At 41.0% G+C, this 22,639-nt stretch overlaps 1 protein-coding gene and 1 long non-coding RNA gene across 11 annotated transcripts in view; one reads left to right on the top strand and one right to left on the bottom strand.

Annotated features, from left to right (window-relative positions):
• Positions 1–22,639, bottom strand: part of Tenm3 (teneurin transmembrane protein 3) — a 1,762,555-nt gene that overhangs the window by 582,469 nt on the left and 1,157,447 nt on the right. The window contains exon 1 of one of the 8 annotated variants that reach the window (XM_040731876.1): positions 10,961–11,132. The exons of the other annotated variants lie outside the window; for them this stretch is intronic. The gene's annotated coding sequence lies outside the window, so the exon portion shown is untranslated. Of the gene's footprint in view, positions 1–10,960; positions 11,133–22,639 lie in introns of those variants that run through there. 8 annotated transcript variants of the gene reach the window in all.
• Positions 17,493–20,694, top strand: LOC110340330. Of its 3 annotated transcripts, none has more exons than XR_005871177.1 (5): positions 17,493–17,708; positions 18,061–18,381; positions 18,540–18,648; positions 18,956–19,037; positions 19,199–20,694. It is a non-coding gene; the product is annotated as an uncharacterized LOC110340330 (long non-coding RNA). The 3 variants fall into 3 exon arrangements; XR_005871176.1 differs by having other exon boundaries at positions 17,493–18,027; positions 18,239–18,381; XR_002382127.2 differs by having other exon boundaries at positions 17,493–18,381.

Here is a 22,639-nt window from a genome sequence, read left to right as displayed (position 1 = left end):
CCCTTAAAATAGACCACACAAGAATACTGGGAAATGGGAGTGAGATGGTCCTTAGTCAGATCTGGAGGTCTGGCCATCAACTGTCATGCTAAGGAGTCTGGGATTCATCCTGTAAAGGTGGTCCACTGGGAGTTCATGAGGAGAGTGACATGATCGTGTCAAGGTGTGAGGACGAATATTCTCTGGAGCAATCTACAAGAATGGATTGGAGAGATGAAAGGCAGTGGCAGGCAGCACAGGTGGAAGATATTCTGCAGTCGTCAAGATGAAGGATGCTCAGAGCCCAGATGAGGAAACTGGCAGTGAAAACGAAAGGGAGTGTTAGGTACCAGAAACTCACTCCGTGGAGGGAGAATCAGATGGCTGGATGACGGATTAGACAGGAGCTGTGACAAATGAAGCTGGTATGAAGGTACTTAGACTTCTAGCACTTCTAGCTGAGATGGCGTGGGAAGTCAGGGGGATGGGGCACACATAAGAGGCTGCTTTGCTCCTTCAGGCTGAGAACAGTAACTACTTCGGTGTGAATATTGGTGAAGCCGCTGAAATTCATGAAGCTCAACTTCCTTATAAAACAGCATCAAGAGGAGGGACTCTAGGTGCTGATTACACCACAAAGTCTACACTGGAAAGAACTAGCTAAGATTCTCATTGCGCTCCCACCCTCTGCCTTCTACAGAGGACACAGCTTTCACAGTGTCATCTTAGAAGCAGAGGTTAGCCCTCTCACAGACACCAAACCTACAAGAATCTTGCTCTTGAACTTTCTAGTCGCCATAACTGTAAGCAATAAATCCCACTGCCCATACATTAAACAGTCTCCAGTAAGTTGCCATAGCAGCAAAGAGAGTGATCAAGAATACTGCCTTGGAAATGATGAGTTTAATGCAATGCGACACCAATCCTACCCTACATTCCTGGTTTTTTGAGTTTTCACTGAACACACAGCTCCTTACACATCTCCAGATTTAATAGAGTTAAATATCCCTACACTGTCAGTAGTCTCCTCTAGTTACCACTTGGTTAAGGCTTCTTTAATTCTGCTCAAGCCTAAGCCATTGGTTGAACTCCCATGCTTAATAAAGAAAAGCTTCCCGAAGACACGAGAGCTGAAAGACACAAGAGACTACTTTACGCTGAAGCCAACTAACATTTCACAGACAAATGTCTAAGAGTTGCCTTTTCAGCAAAATGTTAAGAAATATATTGAGCTAACTAATATATGAAAGGATATACAAGCATCATATATTTTAAAAAGAAACAAACGGGGACGGTGGGGGGGGGGAGCAATAAGCCTGGAATCACAGGCTTGGGAAGATGAAAGCCAGTTTTAGCCTAGACACTCTTGGTTACATAGCAAGACCCTATCTCAAAATTGAAAACAATGAACAATACATAAGATGAAAAGAGGGGAAAAAGCATAATCAGATGGTGTTATTCTTAGTTGAGTAGAGGCTATTTTTGCTACTTTTAGTTTGATATGCATTTAATATACTCGCTATACTAACATATTTCATTTATATTATATTAATTAATTCAATGATGTTAAATTGAAGCACAAAGTTTTCCTAGCAAATGATTTTAAAATCGGCTATACAGTTCAAGTGCAAAATTTCCATAATATTTCCTGGGATCTCTAAAATTACATGTAAATAATATACCTTTAGGTCATCAGCAGTAATGTAGATGAAGTGACCATTTATTTTCTTTCTTTTTTTTTAAATGAATAGAATAGACATAAAATGCTGTCTTCACAACAGATTCTTTTCTATGAGATATCACTAAGTATATCTAGATAAATGCTAATGATAATCTTTGTACCCTTGAAATGTCAAGAATCTTCTCATCGGTTCCATACATGTTTCTAAAATGCATCGCAGACTTTCTTAAATGACTTGGGGATCACCCCAGGGACCTTTCAAACTCCCCTGCTTTGTGTTGCTGGACGAGACATCACAGGCTGTCATGTCCCTGGTCCCTCTGGGCCAAACCAGAAGTCGTATTTCAACTCTCCTTGTGCCACTGAATGGGTAACTCAGCAAGTCAAGCAACGTCGTTAGTGGTCACTCATAAATTAAAAGCAGCCCTTGAGGTCTACAGCAGAAGGCCTAAGGCAGTCTGTGTCATTCTTACCCAAGTCAGAGAGTAGCTGTAGGAAAGCAGGCATCACCTTCCGGACCCACTGGCACCCATGCTCTACCCTGTAGGCTGCTCACTCTGCACCCAAGCCTGCAGCAAGCAAGCCCTCTCCATGTTTGTGGTCATTCCATTCTCACAAACACCCCAGAGCTTCTGTTTCAGCAACTGCGTTAAAGTTAACCCACTGTGATTAAGCTCGGTGGGTCACATGTAAAAGGAAAACACAGCAATGGGAGGGGCACCTGTTAGGACAAAGGGTTTAAGTGGAAGAGAGAGGTGTGAAAGAAGTGAACAGGGAGGGGAAAAAAACTAAAATTCACCATATATGTATATACATATATAGTGGAACTGTATAATTCTCATACATAGATATGTATATATGTGTGTATATATACGTACATACATATGTGTGTGTATGTATATTTGTGAAACTGTCCAAGAGCAGCAACAACAACAACAAAAGAAAGAGGAATAAATCAACCATGTGGCATAGCTGGGGAAGTGAACTTTGGTCCCAAATTTGATTCTAAAACCTGCATAAAACCATCCTGATGAGTATAGCATTTGCCATAAAGTGCTACTGGCAATGGCCATGATGACTACACTGTCATCAACACCACCGTGTCTACACTTGCAAGGCACCAGGCAAGGCCAAAGAGGCACGAGAGGATGTGGCTTCACTCAAAGTCACACCACCAACAAATGATAGAAATGTGACCAGTTCACTCAGCACAAACAAATGAGAAACAGTGTGCCCAGAGGAATGTATGGATCTCTTTACTTTTGATTTTTCTTTCTTAGAGAATTCAGCATTGTAATTCAGACAACATTCTAACACTAGCAAAACATTAAGAACAATAATCATGACAATAATAATAATATTAATTGACTGTCAATTTTCTATTGGAGTTCCCTGCAAGTGAGAGGTAGTATTAAGGGAGGGAAGAGCCCAGTACTGGGGGTGGGGGGCTGGGGAGAGAATTCAGCTGGTAAAGTGCGTGCTTTGCAAGCACAAGGACCTGCACTCAACTCCCAGGATCCAGTTTTTAAAAGCTAGGTGTGATACAGCTTACTTGTCCCGGCTAACAGAGGGAGGAAGTGAAGACAGGTAGATGTCTGGTGTTCATTATCTAGTCAGCCTAGCCTACCTGGAGGGGGGTCTCAAGCTAATGACAGAGCTTGAGACCAAAATTTAAGTTAAAATAAAAAAATAGTGATATTTGAGGAACAACATCTAGGTTGCCTTTGACCTACACACACACAATCACACACACACACACACACACACACACACACGAAGCCTAATATTCCAAACATGGAGACAAGGACAGCAGGATCTACAGCAGTTGGATCCTAGAGCAAAGGAATAGGTCCTCCTGGGGCGTAACCCTTCCCTGTCTTGGCACAGACAGGGCTTACAGAAGGCTTGCTGGCAGCCTGGGTTTCTGTTTCAAAGCAGAAAAAAGTGTACTGCAAACTGAAAACATTTTCTTCTCCAAAATGGGTAGAAGAGGATGACATTTAAGATAATCCACAATCTGGACCCAAACTCCCTCTCCAAGCTCTTCACAGATTTCTCCCGGGGGATCCTCCGCTCCAGCCCTACTGCTCATCCACAGCCTTTCCAATACATAATGCAGATCTCGGCTTCTCTGTCACAGGTTGCAAACTGGTGGCCCAACTGCCAAGCCCAGCCTGCAGACGTGTTTTGTTTTATCTGTGTGTTTTGTGGTGTTGTGTTTTTTTTTTCCCAATGAGCCAACATTTAAAGATCTAGAGATTCACATAATTCATATTGTGGCATTTCTTGAAAAATCTCACAATCTGGCAATATGAGGCTTCATTCTTACAAGACAACAACTATTCCTACTGGGTGTCTCCTTTTGGGTGAAGTGTCTGTCCTTCTGTGTGAAGTCTTCACTACTCCCGTGTCTCTGACTCTCAGGCTATGTTGACTTCATTTATCAAACGCGCTCCACTGTATTTTTAATAATAAAGAAGTCTTTCTCTCCACCTACGCTTCCTTCAAACACAATGACTCAAGAGGAGCTACACTGTGAAAGATATTGGAGAATGCTTATCTTTGCAGAGGTAAAAGTGCAATGTGTAAATGACCCTGCCAATACCTCTCATCACTGTTACTTTCTGGCATTATCGCTGTCCATGACTTTAGGATAGCCTCTGTTGATCCCTCCTTGCCTGTCTGCCATCCCTGGAAACTCCTGATCTACCCTCGTCACACCTGTCTTGTTCCAGAGGTTTACAGAGCACAGTCATATCATTAGTTCTTATTGAAATACTGACCCCTCTTTGTTGGTAATACACACTTCACAAAGCCTCAAGACATGGATAAACTTGACCAGTCCCAGGTGACAACCTGTGTCTAGGTCACAGATATTTTGTGGAGAAGAGCTATCCACTAGTGACTACACTTGATATTGATGGAGAATGAGGGAAGATTTCATTCCTGCATCAATTATTTACTGATGGACAGTGCTGCAGCAGGGGGTATAGTGACTGAGGCTGTCCTGAGAAGCAGACACAGGAACTTCACTTTCAATGTTTGTAAGCAGGCATGCAAAAACACACTCTGGCATTTAATCCAACAGGAAAAGTGACAACTGCTCAGATTTGCTCTTTCTGGGAAAGTGGTGTCCAGTACCCACTTTGGTGTATACCAGTGACCATGGGTGGTATAGAACAATCCTAAACCAGTAGCTACTATAAACCAAGGTTTGTAGGATTGTTCTAGTGTAACACAGAGCGTCAAGGTACTGAAAACAGCTGCATGTTGCATGAAGGATTTATGCCAGAGACATGAGTGCTAACATGCCACCAGTTCTTTGGGAATCAAAAGAGCCATTAGGGTACAATTTCACAAGGTAGTAATTCTCTCATTACCTGTCTTGGCTTTTCTGGCTACCTTGATCACCATCTGTTATCTTTCCCACCCAAACCTCAAGTATATCCTATGGGTCTGAAGTAAAATGTGATTTCTTATAATTCTTCCTATGACACAGCCACTTAGATACATTCAGGGTTGGATTTGAATGAGTTGATACGGGAAAACAGAGCTTAGTAAATAGAGCATACATTAAAAACAAAGACACATTCAAATTAGAATGGCAATATGTGTGTGTGTGTGTGTGTGTGTGTGTGTGTGTGTGTGTGTAGACATTTATCCTTAGATCTTCTATAAGCTGAGTGGCATAAGTTCCTTGTTAATTTCTAAACATATCAGATATGAAAGCGAAGATTCTCAAATTTTTACTGATAAACATTAATTTTCTCATCTGATAAATTCTCAAAAGTTCCCTTGGGGCAGTCATTTAAAAAATATTTTGACCTCAAATTCTGAATGCCATCTTCCACAATCAGTATGTTCTCATGGAAAACAGGGAACCACATACACATGTAGACATCTGTTTTCTCCTAAACTAGCCCAACACCTACCAATCGTCATCATCTTTGTACTTCAGAGAACTTCCACCAGAGAGCAAGTACTGTCCAGAGTTTCACATGATGTAGAAACAGGACCATGTTTATATGTAGCACCTTTGACAATATAAGAATTGAACTCAATAATTTTCTAATGGAAAATACTGTCATTTTATTCCTAGGATTGGGATGTCAAACCACATCCATAGAGAGTAAAATGTTGATAAAATAAAAACCTCAAAGAAATTAAGATAGCAGAACTTAAAATTTGACCAATGTAACTTTTCTTTTTATTTTTCATGTGTATCTGTGCATCAGGTATGTGTCTAGAACCTTCGGGGACCAGATGATAACTTGCGCTACAGATAGATCTGAGCTGCCAAGTGGTTTCTGTGAATCTAATTCATGTCCTTTGGAAGAGCAGTCAGTGTTCCTAACCACTGAGCCATCTCTCCAGCCCCAACAAATGAAACATTTAAGGGTTCTATGTGACTAGAGTTTTTCATTTTGTTATTTTTCTCCAAAATGTGACATCCTCTTTCATTTCTACAGGGTTAAATTGCTGCCTATTTATTAAGCACACAGGTGATGTCAATCACTTTCCAACTTGACACATCAGATTAAACTCAAAGGTTTAGGAATTTTCCTCTATAATACCATACTTGGAAAAATTTTAAAAGGTGAAGGAGAAACCAAAGTGTTTTCTCTAGGCCCATAATTTAGGAGAAATAGTAGCAGAAGTACGGTAGCCACTTGATTCAGCCATGCTTAACTCTATCAAAACATACCTGCTCTGAAGGAATTGCTCAGTTTTTCTGTTTCTATTTTCTACTTAATATCACTTAAGCAACACTGTTGAGCATGACTACATCTAATTCTCCTCTGCAACTACCGACACTATAATTTTCCAATAATAGATTAATCTAAGGATCTATAAACAGCTGAGTTCTGCTTGCCTTACCTTCCTTTATAAACAGTTATAAGAAGTGCGTGGCATACAACACATGTATTTGTAATTACAACTGAAAAACAAATTCTCCAACAGCTGTGGCAACAGAAGAGATTAGAATCCGATAACGGCTTAGAATAATGAAGAGAGGGATTGTAAGGGTTCAGCTACAGGGCTGATGAGACACAGGAAGGAAGTCTGCTCTTCAAAATCCTTAATCCGCATTACTCAAAAGCACTAAATTAAAGTACATATATTCTATGAACTAGAAAACACGCAAGTTGATGAATGATTCTCAAACCGCTGACTATTTAAAACACATACTAAACCCTGTGTTTTGCCAACCATAAATTGGGAATTTGCACATTATTTACATAAGATCGTGGAGGTTGTTATTTAAACTGTCTCTTCAAAAGTGCTGCAAATTAAAATTTGGGTACATACATCTAGGTAGTCTGATCATCATCATTCATTTTAAACATCATATATTATAATACCTATATTGTAAGGAGTTCATGTTACAAATACTTTCAGTTTGGCACTTAGGAACAGAAAACAGTTGTTTGAGCTGCACAGATCACTCAGAATAGGAATCTGATCACAGTGTAATCATCTTGTGAAGCTGACACATGCTTCAACAAAGAAGCATCAGAAGAGTAGAATCTCTGAGACTGCAGGAAAATTTACTGTCACTTCTCACTGTGCTAGTTTATAAGTCACTCTGCTACTCTTTCTTAAAGTTTTATAAGCTATAGCCTCAGAAGAAACAGTGCATTAAGCAAATTAATTACACACAATACATTTTGTTTTTATTACATTGAAATACTTGTGTTTTACAATTGAAATGCGCCAATTAAACAGTATTTGATTTTTTTAAAAAAGTTATTGTCTCTATTTGATATTTACTAAATGGAACTGATATAAATGTAAGCACATCTGACCACTAAGTTTTAAGATATTTCTTACACCAAAATAGAAGCTCTCCATGACACACTTATTGTGACCTCTCATCCCCACATTAAACACAATGTGCTTTCATGCTTTTGAGTCATGACCACAGTATATAACATGCTTCCTAGTTTAGCTACATGGCCAGAAAAAAGTTAATAAACCTTTCTATGATGGTTTCCTTTTTGTATGTCACTAGTTTCTTTCCTACACAAGTAGCTATGAGAATTCGGAAGAGGGAAGAGACTGTAATGGCAACCCCATCCCGCATACTCTGTCTAGCACTTGGTCACTGGGGACTCCACAATTCTTGGGGGCTCTGATCATCTGTACCTAATCAAAAAGCATCTTCCAAAAACTTTTTTGCCTCAGTGTTTTTGATCTTGGATTTTCAGCACTGAACTGATTCATGCCCCAGATGTATATTTAGTGTAAAATTCCACATACATATTTGATCTGGACAAGGAATCAGCTAACTGTTTAGAGGAAATGAAACCATGCCCAGCTAGCCCAGTGCTCCTTGATAAAACTATTGTGTAATAGATCCTGGGATCACAGATTAGAGGAGAATATGTAATCCTTCATCAAAGAGTGTCAGCCGAGCCCCAAGCTGCCTCTGTTCGATGAGCTACTCTTTCAAAGTCATAATGAGAACGTAAAAAGTATGTAGCAGTCTTCCACAAAAAATTATACAAATGATTGTTAATCTTAAAGGAATCAGATCCTCAAATACAAAGCCTCAAGACACTTCCTTTGGAAAATAAAAGTCATTATGCGCATTATTAACTTATGTCTACTCCTAAAGCAAATTATTAAGTTCTACATTTAAATTTAAATGGTAAAAATACCTTAGAATGTGTACTTTAGAGGAAGATAAAAATAATGAGATTCCCCTAAAGGCTTTTTATTAATAACATTTTCTTCAAGATAGGGAAATATTTATACTTAGCTTTTTTGCAACATTTAAAATTTCCAAAACAAATTATATAGTCTTTTCACAACTTAAATGCTAATTATACAGTCAATTCGGGAACCTATCTTATTTAAATTAAAAGTGATACATTAATGATTTAAGTAGTGTACATTAATCTTGGCAGAGAGTTAATTATAAAACTCACCAAGTTTTTAAATGCTAGTTTCATCAGATGATCTTAAGAGAACTAATTTGATGTCATAAAAAAAACAAGTACCCAATATTTTATTTGGAATTACAGTTGCCCCAAAATAGTAAATATCTGCATATTGGAGTTGAATTATTTTATTTGCAACTGCAGATGGTATTTAAAATTTAAGGGAAAAGACATTAGACTTCCATTATGGCCTCACTGACTAAGGATTGACCCAACTTGCTAACATCATATGTTAATGAAGATTATATTAACATTATTGAAATTATATTAACCTGTATACCAAGAATTGATATTCTTTGCAATATGACCTTAACCACACAAATGCACTCATGGTTTGTGACTTCAAATTGATAATATCAATACACCATTTTTCTTTCATGTATGTAGTAATTTCTTGATTACCTATGTAGATTATACAATCTACACAGTATATGCACAGCTTAATGATATTTTCCAAATATCTTAATGTCTAAATAAAATAAAATGTGATATACTTTAAATTAAGGTATATTGATGATTTTTTAGACATCCGGATATATTGGATGATTTTTGGTTTTAGGTTAACTTAAAAACAGATGTGAGTCTCTGTATATTTTGCTTACTAATCATTTTTAATCCCTAAATTATGGACTTGAGGACATATTATTCATGTAAAGAAAAACCTCGAGTTTCCTAGGTAATAGAAAAGTGTAACAAATAAAAAACATATGCATAATTTAAATTATCACAGTTTAGTTAAATTTTATAATGATACAATATTTGAATTTTCAAATGTATAACAGGTCTTCTTTGTTTTAAAATATATTTTAAATAAAGGAATTGCTTTTTATATCCATACATGAATAATTTTAAAAATAAATATAATTTTTAAAATGCATTTATTTTTAAAATTATATCATTTGCATTATAGTATTGTCTTTAAATTAGAACTGCTGAAAATACTATATATCTACTACCTTACAAATTAAAACACTACAAAAAATTAAATCAGGCTAAAACCATTAAATAGCAAACATTTTAAAATCATTTTATAATATTTCATAATATAATCCTGCCACAATAAAAGTTTTAAAACTAGTAATTGTGAAAAAACTTTTGCTGATAATTCAAATTACATGAGTACACTATATAGAAATATTTGTGTCAGAGACCTGTCACTGATAGATTATACATATTAGGACATAAGCAATGACTAAGGAAGAACTTTGATTTCTTTACTTTTTTAATAACAGAAAACATGATAGGACAATCTACTTATACTTGAGAAGGGTACCTCATTTTTGAGTAACAATTTTGATTCTTGCCTAAATTAAAATGTATTGCAAATGTAAATATGCGCCCTCAGGGGAGGACGGCAACTGAACACAGAAACAGCAGCTTATCACTACCGTGTTGACGGACACATCTGCTCTGTTCTGATTGTTTAGAGTAACATCTGGGCATCTCTCTAAGTCTCACCCTTTTCTGAACTCCAATTCATCGATAGTTTTGGAGAGCAACACACACATTCTCTTGTTTCTAGGAAGTTATGGTTTTCCCCAGTGCTTTAACAATGATTTGGGAACATTTAAATTGCTATCTAAGAAGATGAAGGGTAAGTTTTTGGCTATTTTAACTCATCAGTAATTCTCCTGTTATTACTGACACTCTCATTAGACTCAGAAATATTCCTTTGAGAAGCATTAGCTGTCTTTTACGTAAGACAAAACAAGATTATTCATACAGGAGCCTCTATTCCTTCCTACTAGCAGCCATTTATCTGCATTTACTTCACTGAATTTTATTTGAAATATATTAACCTACATTTGCTATTAATAATTATAAAAAATACGAAAAATCACCTGAAATACTGATTTCATTTTTTCTTGTCTACATAAAAGCAACATAACGTTATTAGAGTTTTTGTTCTTATTCCTAGGAGGAAAAAAGTTAGAATTTTCTTTTTTTCAAGATGGCTTTAGCTAGAAATGATTGGCAATTCTGAAAATAATAAAATTTGTAGCTATATCTATTGCAGGTTTTCAGTTATTATTTTAGATAAAGGGAGGTCCAATGCTGAAGCTTTTAGAGTCCCTTGCCAAGTTTCCCCACCTACATGTAGACAAATTCCAAATTCCTTAATTAAAAGTATGAACAGAGATGTTACACATTAAAAGACCATCTGGTAGACTGCAAACAAACAATAGATGTACTTTTCAATAGCTTCACTTTTATAATGATCAAAATAAGCATATCCCGGAATTAATATATAATGCACAGGATTCATGCAAACATATTAAAATACTCTATGCATTTCTCATTGTAAGTTAAAAGTAAAATAATTCGGCCATGTCTTTCCACTTTCTGTATAACATACCTTCCAAAGTGCAGTCCACATGCATTAGCTCTCTAAGAGACCATCCCAGATACGACTCAAATGCTGGACACAATAGAGATGCTGGAGTCGGTCTTGAATGAAGACCTCTTCTTTGGGATCTCGCTGTTGTTCAAAAAGACACCTCCTCGTGCTGATAGGGGGCTAGCAATCCGAACTGTAGAATATGATTTGAGCTTAGCTCAAGATGAAACACCTCATTCCACTTTTTCCTTTAAAGACATATTTCCTTTCTTTTGCTCAGGGCAGGGGGTGATGGGGAGGCATCACTGTCTCACAATTCTACTACCAGAGCTGCTTCAAAGTCTGACTGTAGGAAGACAGTCATTACCAGGCTGCTGTTGCTTCCTAAGTTCTAATAACTGAAAGCAGAATTATCAGCATACTCTTAACTATTAATTGAGGAAATGACAGAATGATGGAAATGCATTGATTAAGATCCTTATCATCAAATATAAGTGACCTTTGTCAGTTACCTCTAATGATATTATTCATTATTCAAGTTTTGAGTTCTTATTTAAGTCACTATATGGAAACTTATGCTTGACCCCATATTCATAGAAAGCACACCTATAAAATGGACTGTTAAGACATTGTCTTTATAATACAATGACTTATTCACAAGATTCGGAATTTCTGGATCAGTTTCAGAAAGCAGGGTTCTAATTTTCATGCATGGTTCTAAAATCCAAATACTTCAAAGTGAAAACATTCTACATTAATTTCCATCTGTACTTACCCAATCAAGTTAAACGTCAGAATCTGCTCTTTATGTTGCTTTTCTTGTGGCCCCCAGTGCTGTACACAGAACACACTTGGACCATAAGTCTTTATAAAAGGTACTCAGAATCCCTCTTTCGCCCTTTCTGTCCTTTTCTTCCTTCCTCCTCTTTTCCTCCCTTCTTTCCTTTATCTCCTTTAGGGCTTAAGGCAGAGAGACTCAGTAAGCCCACTTACAAAATAGCTGGTTATTACTAAATAATATGATAGCATTATTATACCCAAATGACATCATTCTCTCCCCTTTCCCAATACTTAATATTCCACAATGTTTGTGACTACCTTGTCAACCAATAGTATTCCACAATGGCTTCTATATGTAAGTGTGATTATGTGCACTATGATTTATTAAATAATTTAATTTTCAAAAGATATTGCCTGCTTCTCCATGCTTCAGCATGAACTAGAAGACTGGTACAAATGTGAGGAAAATGCTAAAAGCAGAGAGACAGACACACAGGAAGGAAGCAAGGAAGGAAGGAAGGGAGGGAGGGAGGGAGGGAGGGAGGGAGGGAGGGAGGGAGGGAGGAAGGGAGAAATGGAGAAAGGGAGAAAGGGAGGAAAGAAAGAAAATATCTCCATGAGCTAAGATCAACTTTCAAATTTACAAAAAGAATTTGCTGATGTGTTATGTGTAACTTCACATATTTCTAGACTTATGGTAACTGTGTATTATCTGAACAAAGTCATGGAAGTCAGTTAAGACTGCCACCTATCACAGATTTGTTGTCAACCCTCATCTATAAGATTTCAAGAAACTATCAAGAGATACCATTATCATCATCATCCTCATCATCCTCATCATCTCTACTTTCAACTATCTGCTCATCTAACTTATGAGTATGTTGCTTGATACTGACATTAACTTACAAGTGACTAAAGGTATAGGCTTGAGTAGATCATTATTAACAATGTCTATGTGGCTTGATCTGACTATGAAAAAAGTTATCAAAATGTCTTCAAATGGATGGATCCTATCTTAGTTTAGGTATGTGAAACACCTATTCATATTTGAACATGCTTCTGCATTTTCATAGTTTATATCAAAATGGGTGCCTAAGATAACACTTTCAAAATGGTATTTCACCTGCTTTATTTTAACAGCTTAAACTTTTAAATGAGTGTTTAAAACTAGAAAAACACCAAATGCAATGCCAATAATCTACTGTTATCCAGAAGCTTAAAATAAAGCAAGAAGCATAGCTCCTCTGGGGACCAAAAAGGCAATGTCACTATGAGATCATCATGTGCATCACACAAAGCTACATCTTTCTTCTGAAACCCTTTATTTCACAGGTATAGCAGGATACTTTTCTAGATTAATCTTCTAAACTTCCAGTGTTTTGTTTCCCTGAGCCTTCAAGCAGGTATTACAACCCATGCTGCAGTATGGCCCAGGGTCTAAGAAAAAAAGTCTTAATTTTTACTTTGGAAGAACCTGCCAAAGTGAAGACAATCAGAGGATAGATAAGAAGCAAATGCAAACATTACAGTGGGGTGATAAAATTCAACATATATGACAGGAGAATTTCTCCCAACTTAGGAAACAAATCATAACACATGCACATTTCTAGTCCTAAAAGAGGTCTGAGATACTCAACTGGAATGCTGATGTAAATAAAAACGGGAGGTGATAATCTAGAGGAGCAATGATAACCACTCATGGCTCAAAATGCAATAATCTCTTTTAATGTACAAGAGCGTACACTCTGATGTGAACTATATTTTGGGAGGAAAAGGGAGACTTTTGTTGAAAATGAATTAATGGATTGTTTATTCATGCTTTATATACTTCCTTTTTTATTAAAAAAAAAGAAGCTCAAATTAGGTTCCCACAACTAAGACATTTTCATTATGAGAAGTGCTATGTTGAAACTTTCACGAACCATCACACTTGTTTGGAAACAAATGACTTTTCAAGACAGAGAAGTATTACTATCAATCACCAACAAGTTAATTCTACATAATAAGGCAGGTTTGGATGCAAACTGATCCATTGTGGAATACTGTATCTAAAATTGATTACAACGGCACTCAAAATGAATGCCCCCCTCCAAACCACTTCTTTGCCCTAAAACATTAATCTCAATTAGAAGGAATGCTTCATAATGGCAATTCTTGGTATTAAAAAAGTATAAAAATAAATCAGGTTTTATAAGACACAACAATTAATCAGTTTTCAGACTAAGACTTTTTTCTCCCTCTTTTTTGGAGGCACAAAATTTCCATTAGGACTCTTAAAACAGCTGGTATCTCTAAAATTAGGTTTTAAATGTGTTCTAAAAGAAGCGTACAAGAAATGATTTTTTCCAACTTGGCTACTGAAACTTCCAAATAAGCTGTGTTATTGTGTTACCTCTTCAGGGCAAAGCTTCCTTCTGCAAGTGGGAGTTAAGTTCTTCCCTGGACTATCACAGCCCACTCATGAAACAAATACGAACACGGATTTCCACTGAAAACCCAAAGGAGCCATAACCAATTTCAGATGGCAGCAAACTCAGGGTTGCAAATCATTATGTTCTCAACCTTTGTAAAGAAAAGGATGCTCTCAGAGCTAAAACGGACACCTGACTGTCAAAGGAAACACCGAGTGGACCAGCTACATGTCTGCTTAACAGGTCTCCAAAGCCCAGCTTCAACAAAGGGGCAGACAATTCACACTGTTCCTGAACACCTTCACACCCAGATAGTACCTCTGTGACATTCTGCTACCACCCAGCATCCAAAAAACCAGGGAGAGCAACAAAGTTCAATAAAGAGGCAGTGCGCATAGATTAAAAACACCACTACTTATAACCTAAGGAAGTTGGTTGGGTGGCACTTTCATACAGAACATGATCACACGCTGGATTTATTTCTAGACTCCTCATTGCAGGTTAAGATAAACCTCAGTTTTCCCAAATGCAGTTCCACAGCTATTGCAAAAACATAATTTTCATGCCTACAGCCCACCACTGATTCAGGGCTTCTGACAGATTGCTCTGCTCACAGTGATAGCCACTCGGTTTTCCCTGGTCTCTTATTTGCTTGACTCTTTTCAAAGAGAGGCATTACTCTTAGTTCTCCAAAGCAAAGCTAAGAAAGATTAGCTTCAACCAGCTAATGGGATCATTCCCGTCTATCTCTGCCTCCCTTGCAAATACATGTAAAACTTTTGCTTATTTGGAAGCATTGTTTCTACTCAAAGGTAAGCATCCTTCTCTTCCTTTGTCCTCACCCTAATAAAGGAGGTTCCTTTTCTCAAACCAAAAGACTCATACAAGACCAGAGTAAGAAAAGCCTCCATACGTGACATCTTACATTTATTTCTAGAAAATACAGCTGCACAAAACAATTCCATTAAAAATAACTATCCACAAGTCTACTATAATCTGTTTTTTTAAAATAGTGAACTAATATTCATTAGAGCCAATATTCTTGACTCTGGGTAGCTAATTTTAATGTGATTGACAGGGGATTCTCATTATTTCCCAAATTCATAAATACTGGTATAGTTCCTGTCAAAATACATTTTCCAAAACCTGCTCAGTATATGTAAGATATATCACTGTCTTATTCAAAAGAATTACTTTTTAATAATATTATACATTATTTTAAGTTATTTAAGATAAATATTTCCTGCAATTAAAGCATACTTTTTAAAAGAAAAGTATCAAAATTTCTCATTTTAAAAGGTAAGAGTGTTAAGGAAAATGCAACAGGAAGAGAGAAGCACACAGTTCTGAAATATACACTAGAATAACTAATGTCATTATAAACCCCTGGCTTTGAAGAATTTAGGAATAATTTGTGAATGCCATGACATTTTACAGTGGGATTAGCAAGTCTTATTACCGAACTAACCTCTCTTACTCTTACATAAAGAATTAAATATTTGCTCTGAATTTAGAATCAAAAATCGAAACTTCCAAGGTTCCTACAAGAACTTCATATATTAACAAATATAAACCAGAAGTTTGGGGTCCTAAAAGTGTACCCTGGAACACACAAGGTAAGACTACTGAACTATGCATAAAATAGGCTTTAACATTACAATCTATAATAAATTATAATTATACAGTTATTCCTAATTCTAAACTCTGATCCTAATTCTAGAAAGACTACAAATATTTCTGTCAAACAGGTATGGGGTTATGCACCATATTTTAAAGACAGAGGAAATCAATTCATTCCGGTTAAGCTATAATACTACTTTAAGGGGTCCTTCTTCAAGATTTCCAAAGGTGCCAGCTATCTTCCCTATTCTCATTTATCTCCCCGCTCTCTCGTCTGTCTGTCTATCTATCTATCTATCTATCTATCTATCTATCTATCTACCTATCTATCTATCCATCTATCTATCATCTATCTATCTACGATCTCTTTTTCTTTCTTTCCAACCTGACCACAGAAGACCAAGGTAATGCCTACACATATTGCTTTTCCTAATGAAAAGACCACCCAGTGGATTCTGCCAGAGTCTACAAATGTTTGACAAATAAGAAGCCAGAGTAAGAGTATTATTGAGGGAGATTCCTGGTCTCTGGTAGCTCAGCTGCCTGGGGCCCTAGAAAAAGTGCCAGGTCAGTTCTCAGGATTTCATGGCCATTCCATCTACTCCAAAGTCCTGAGAACTTTTCTCTAGCTTAGAATCCTGAAGACTTCAGAAAACAAATTCCCTCGCTGGATTATTACCCCATGGAGTTAGTCGCTACCGTTTCTCCATGATAATAATTAACAAGGTAACCTCTCCACCTGTCCTACCAGAGAGCCACCACGAAGGGAAGCAAACATCACACATCATTTGCCCCAAACTGAAACATCTGAAACCCCCTTTAATCGGTTGTGAAACACGACAGTAACTTGAAGTGAGTAGCAGGCTCGTCCATCCGTATTTTTTTTTTTTTTTTTTTTTTTTTTTTAGTGCCCTGGTCAGGGTATGTTTTGTTTGCCTCCAATCCCCAATCCCATCCAGAGTTTCCAGATCAAGTTTCAGCCGAGATCACCACTCCTCTGGGCACCCTCAGCCCCTAGTTCTTCCACTCCTTGGCAACTTAGCTGCCTGGCTGTTGGTGAAGCCTCCTCTCCACTTCCCGGGCAAATGCTGACATCCCAAGGCTTCCAGCTCTCAGGAAGTCCCACTGGAACGCCTCCTTCCCAGAGAACCAGAGACTTCGTCCCCAAACTGGGTAGCACCCCAAGAAAGAGCGAGGTCATCTACACTCCCTGCCCCTAATGGCTCCCGGGAACCACCTTCCTGGGGGAACCCGGGAAGTCCAGAGTTCCTGAAACCCTGCCCGGCTGCCAGGTGGGAGGCACCGCGAAGTTCCCACCTGAGCAGGCAGTCAGGGGTGGTAGACGCCAGGGAGGGGCGGGGACCCGAGGCCGGAACCCGGGACGCCTCAGCTCCCGCCGAGAGTCTGCGAGCTGGGATGCTCTGCCTCCTGCAGGGCTGGCCAACTCGCAGCGGCCCCTCGGAGCGGTGGTTGGTTCGTGGAGGGAAACGCGCGTCCCCGCTCGCTCCCCGCCCGCTCGCCCGAACCCAGGCCCGGGCGCTAGGACCCCAGAAAGGAAAGAGGGCGCACGGCGCCGCCGCACTTACCGCGCTCCGCTCGCCCGCGCCGCCCGCTCGCTACCCGACCACCGCCGCCGCGTCCGCCCCTGCGCTCGCCCCGGCCAAATTCAAAGGCGCCGGGCGCGGGGGAGGGGGACCGAGGAGGAGAGGGGAGGGAGGGGGGGGATGCAAGTGTTACAACTTCCTCCGCTGCCCACAGCCCGGCTGCCCGGGGACGCGGCGAGGGGAGGGAAGCGCGCGGGCGCCAATGAGTTCACTTTCTTTTTCTCCCCCGCGCGCTCCCCCTCGCGCTTCCCGCCGGGCCCCTCCAGCCTCCTCCACCGGCCCGAGTCCTCGCTTCTCGGCCGGGGGAGTGGGAGGATGGAGGAGGCAAGGGAGGAGGGAGAGAAGGGAAAGGTGAGCAGGCGAGCAGGGCGCCGTGCCAGGGAGCAGCATCCAGGACCGTAATTGTGGGCAAGGGTGGGGGACGTTCTGGGCTAGTGTGCCCGAGACCAGGCGCGTACACGTGTGTGTGTGTGTGTGTGTGTGTGTGTGTGTGTGTGTGTGTGTGTGTGTGTGTGTGTGTGTGTGTGTGTGTGTAAGAGAGAGGAGCCGAGCCTACCATGCGCTTCCCTGGTGCGGATCGCGGGAGAGCCCAATCACAGGGCGAGCTGGACCTCGCCGTGATCATTTATAATCCTTGACTCCTCCGCTACGCCACTTGTCAAGATGACAGGTACTTTATTTCTTCTTCTTCTTTATTCAAAAGATGAGATTCCCGGTTTTCTGCTTTTTTTCGCTGTCAAATGGGATTTGCCGGACTGAACCACGTCCACGCCGCCGCCCCTCCCTCCATCCCTCCTCCCAGCCACGCTGGGTACGAGGAAAGCACCGAGGCTCCCATGCTGTGACCAATCAGTGTATCTACTACTCTCGCCGTGATTTAGGGGTCATCCATGAATAACACTTCATGCTGATGAATGGCTCTTGCTGGCTTTCGGCTCTGATGAGGGGTCTGCCGGCCGCTGATTGCAAACACTAATGAACTTACAGCGCCATTTGAAATTCACACGCACCAACAAAGTGCGGGGTACGTGCGTGGGAGTCTGTCCTTTTCTTCTCCGGGTGACCGGGAGGAAGACCTGGGGGAAAGGGGCGGGTAATTGCCTTGGACTTAAGTGGAAACACTTCTCTGTGTAATCAAACCTCTAACCTTCTTAGAAAACTACTTTTCTTGATCTTCCATAGGGTGGGCATTTCGGGTCAGCTGAGTCACCCGAGGAGGCGGGAGTGCAAGACGCTGCCGGGGAAGATGGATTCCTAGACAGAAGGGTGTAATTAAGGATTGCCACCCCCGGTAGGCGGCCAGTCCTTCACAGAGCCTTTCGAAAATGACCTGCATCTTTCCTTCTAGGAGTGTCCTCTTGTCGGAGACCGAAAAGCTCAAATGACCTTCGGACTCCGGCAGGCAGGGGAGGGCGGCACTGAACACTCAGACTTCCCCAGAAGCCCCAGCTCTGCTCAGTTTAGAACAAGTGTCCGCTCCCAATCCCCCCACCCCCACCCCGGGTTCAAGTACCTGGACCTCCAGCCGGTACCCACTGTCAGGGACACACTGAGCAAACCACCAGCACCACCCCCTTGTCTCTCCTTTCTTCCCTCAGATTAGCAGCCCAACACTGCCCCTGCTACACAACTTGGTTTGCAGTGGGAGCGGAAAAAGTTTACCGCCCTCCAGGCCACTTTGTAAGTTTGCGCCAAAATTCAACTGGGGTTGGGAAGGGGGGGGGTGGGAATCTCCAGCCTCAGGCCCCGCCCCCGCCCTCACCCCTGGCAACGGAAAGCCCACCCTAGGAGTCTTTTTTAATCACTCGAAGCTCCGGTTGTTCGAATTTCTCCAAATCTAGGACCTTTGCCGAGCCGCTTTCTGGCTCCCTGCCTTCTGCTACCTCCGGGCACCTTTCTGTCTGCGGTAGGCATGGGTCGTGCGCCTTGGAGTGGACAAGTGAGCCTGACTCCTTGAGGAGGAGCTCCTGGTCGGTTCCTGAGAACCAGGTCCCGGGTCCCAGGTCCCAGCCTGGGCCACCGGTGCAACTGGGAGTCCCCAGGCCTGCCCAGAGAGGTTGCCAACCAGTCAGTTCCCTGCAGCTGGCAGAGGGAACAGACTCCAGCCAAGCCCTTGGCCCCCACCTTCCTCTGCGAAGGAACTTCAAAACAGAGGACTCCACCAATCTGTACCTAATTTGTCTTGGCCTGAATCAAAGACGTTTGTATTTCTAAGGTTCAAACGAACAAATCTAGCAATCGGGTAAACAGGGAAAAGCCTGAACCTTTCTGATATTTTCCCAAAGTTTAGCGTGGAACTCACAGGGATTCGTGAACACAAACTAGAGCGTCCAAGCCCAAAGTTTGAGTTCCCATGAAGCTAAGCCCATGAGTGCTAGTATGGGCTTTGTAAAGTCTTAGCAATAAGTGAATCGACCTGTTTCTATGAGCATTAATGACCCACTGGCACATCTTTCTGGAACAATCTAGAGTTACACCAGGATGGCACAGCCTCTTTACTGCCACATGAATTTCACACTTCAAAAAGGCTAAGGCAGCAGACTCATGAATTACACAGTCCTGTCTTCATTATCGTAACAAGTTTGTCACTTCTGAATGCATGGCTCTAGATATTACAAGAAAATCAAGTAAACTCTCTCCAAATTAACATCCTTGACATGACCATAAGGAAAATCCGAGGATGTTTTAGGAATCACCTTGTAGCTCAGTTTCCACAAAAACATTGTGAGTGCAACTTTTATAATTGGCCAAGAAGCAAAACCCCTCTCTTTTTCTTACATATGTTGGTATCCCGAGTACACAACAAAGACACACTATCCCAACCAGGAAGATGCCAAACATAATAGCTGCAGTGCAGGGGCAGTGTTTACTTCAGCTTTTTTTTTCCTGAAAAGTCTCATTAAGGCTAACACTGCTGATAAATGGGGAAAGGAATTAAGGAGGTCATACAATGTAGAAATGGTAGTAAATCTTGGAGACTGTCTCTAGCCCACTTTCCTATTAAGTGATGTTTAAAGTTTTTCATATTGCTGAACCTTCACACTAAGTGGACACACACACAGACACACAGACACACACACACCTCTAGAACTCATCACTATTGGTCTCTCTGCTTAGTGCCAAGCTTTGCTGGTGGATAGAGCATACAGGTGAAGGTCAGCATTTGTCTGCTTCTGCAGGGGCTCAGCCTGTAAGTCACATAGTGTGTATGTAACACCTCTCCTCTCTTGTCCCCTCCTCTCCCCTCCCCTCATTCCCCTTTCTCCTGTCTTCTACATCCCCTCCCCCTTCCTCTCCTCCCCTAGTCTCCTTTCTTACTCCTCTTCTCTACCCTGTCTCCCTCCCCCCCCCCCCCCCCGCAGGCACACACATACCACTCCTCAGAAGTCCCATCATTTGAGCCCCTTAGGAAATGGTGGTTGGCAAACCTAAGCTGTACCAGGGCTTCTTGCTCCAAATGCATCCCTGGAAAGCAGTGAAGCTGCTCGATATGTGACCATCCCCACTCTGCCTTGTGGCTGAGCTGCTGTCGGGGGAGGGAAGGATGGTGAATAGCTCACTTTGGCAGCAGTAAAAACTGGAGTAGCAGAAAGAATACAAGTTGTTGCTGCCTGTGTTGCCCTGCGCGACTAGGAGACTTTGTAGTCTTAGCACAGCTGGTCTGACCCCTGTGTGGGATGATGACAAGAAGCTGGCTGCATTGATCTCCTTCCCTGAGTCTCCCCCTGTTTCCTGTGTCCTTAGCAAGGATTTAAAAGTGCTAGGAACATCTAGGTTCCCTTTGGGGTTAGGTAGGATGCACCTGGGCCATCAGAATTGGACCAGGGTACTAAAAACCAGTCTCTTGACCAGATGCTGAGCAAACAGCCCTCTTCTCTGATGTTCCACTCCCCCACCCATGCCAACCTCTGCCACTTGGCTGTGGACACGTAAGGGGACGCTTGCCATTTCTGGAGAAGGCTGTCTGCTTTCTCTTGTCCAGAGACCCAGCTTGGAGCTAAGGGACTGAGTGCAAGCTGTTCCCACCTTCCTCAGATGGGGAGCAGATGTCCTCAGAGCCCAGAGCCCACTTTCTTTTGACCTGAAAATCTTTCAAGCCTGCAGAAGGGGAGCACTGAGTCAGGCAGGTGTGGGCTTTTCTCTAGAGAGTGTAGACGTAGCTCTGATTTGAAGGTATTCTCTGGACTTAGTCTTTCTGCTTTAACCATGAAGACCCCACTACCAGGCTCAGGCCAAATTGCTGAGATCTGACACATCTCCCAGGTAAGGGATTCCAGACACTCAAAAGCTGGCAGGAAGGACACTGACATCTAAACCTCAGACCCTAGAGCAACCAACCTAACCCTTGACAAGTCCAGGAAAGCCACTAATCCAAAGATCTCCCCCAAGGTGTTACATCTTCACCAGAATAAGGAGCAAGAGACCTGATAGACCATGAGGTCACTAAAGGCTGGTGGTCACCGAGAAGATGGTGAGGTACGTAAAGTTTTCCTCAGTCACTTTGAAGCTGGCAAATCACTGTATAATAATTCACAGCACCACAACTTAGACTTGATCCACAAGAGTCTGAAGTAGCCATCAAGGCTCTCAGGCTCTCCACTGACAAAAATAACATTTTTCCCTTTTTGTCATCTTCTCCAGGGAAAACTAAAACAAATACTTACATTTGATCAAAGTTTGTAGTAGAAAATATGCCTCCATTACCATTACTTTAATTAACGCAATGCAGGTTCCTCTCAGTGGTCCCATTGTGGGGCCATGGAGTGGGCTGGTAATGAGATACCATATCCTTTAAATTGGACCTTGCCTTCCCAGCACACTACTTTGTGTTGGTGAGTTGAGTAAACAGAGCTTCTGGTAACTTCCATCTTTGGTATGGAGTACAGGTGTGAGGCAGACCTCTAACTGCAATACAGTTTTGCTAAGGCAACACAGAAGATGCCAAGGTCTATGACAGATTCTCAACACCAAACCATCTTTTTAAACATGAAGCACTCCTGGTTTTCCTTGCACTGCATACAATGTTGAACATATAATTTTACATGGAAAGAGGGACTCTTTATAATGAATGGTTATCAGGAAATCCCTTTTAAACTTGTTATCGAATGTATGAGTTTTAGTAGGTAGTCAATATAGTGTGTTGTTGGTAGGCACTCAGTCAAGCTTATGCATTAATGACATGGAAGGACAGTTTTGTTATGAAAACCACATCCTCTAGCTATATCATAGTCTGCTTTATGAATTAATTTGTAACTATAGACTAAACTATAGGTATTGAAGTT

This window comes from Mesocricetus auratus, unplaced genomic scaffold (assembly GCF_017639785.1).
Source record: "Mesocricetus auratus isolate SY011 unplaced genomic scaffold, BCM_Maur_2.0 Super-Scaffold_100026, whole genome shotgun sequence".
Lineage (NCBI taxonomy): Eukaryota > Metazoa > Chordata > Mammalia > Rodentia > Cricetidae > Mesocricetus > Mesocricetus auratus.
The sequence above is the reverse complement of the archived record's forward strand: the minus strand, read 5'-3'. Positions and strand labels throughout refer to the sequence as shown.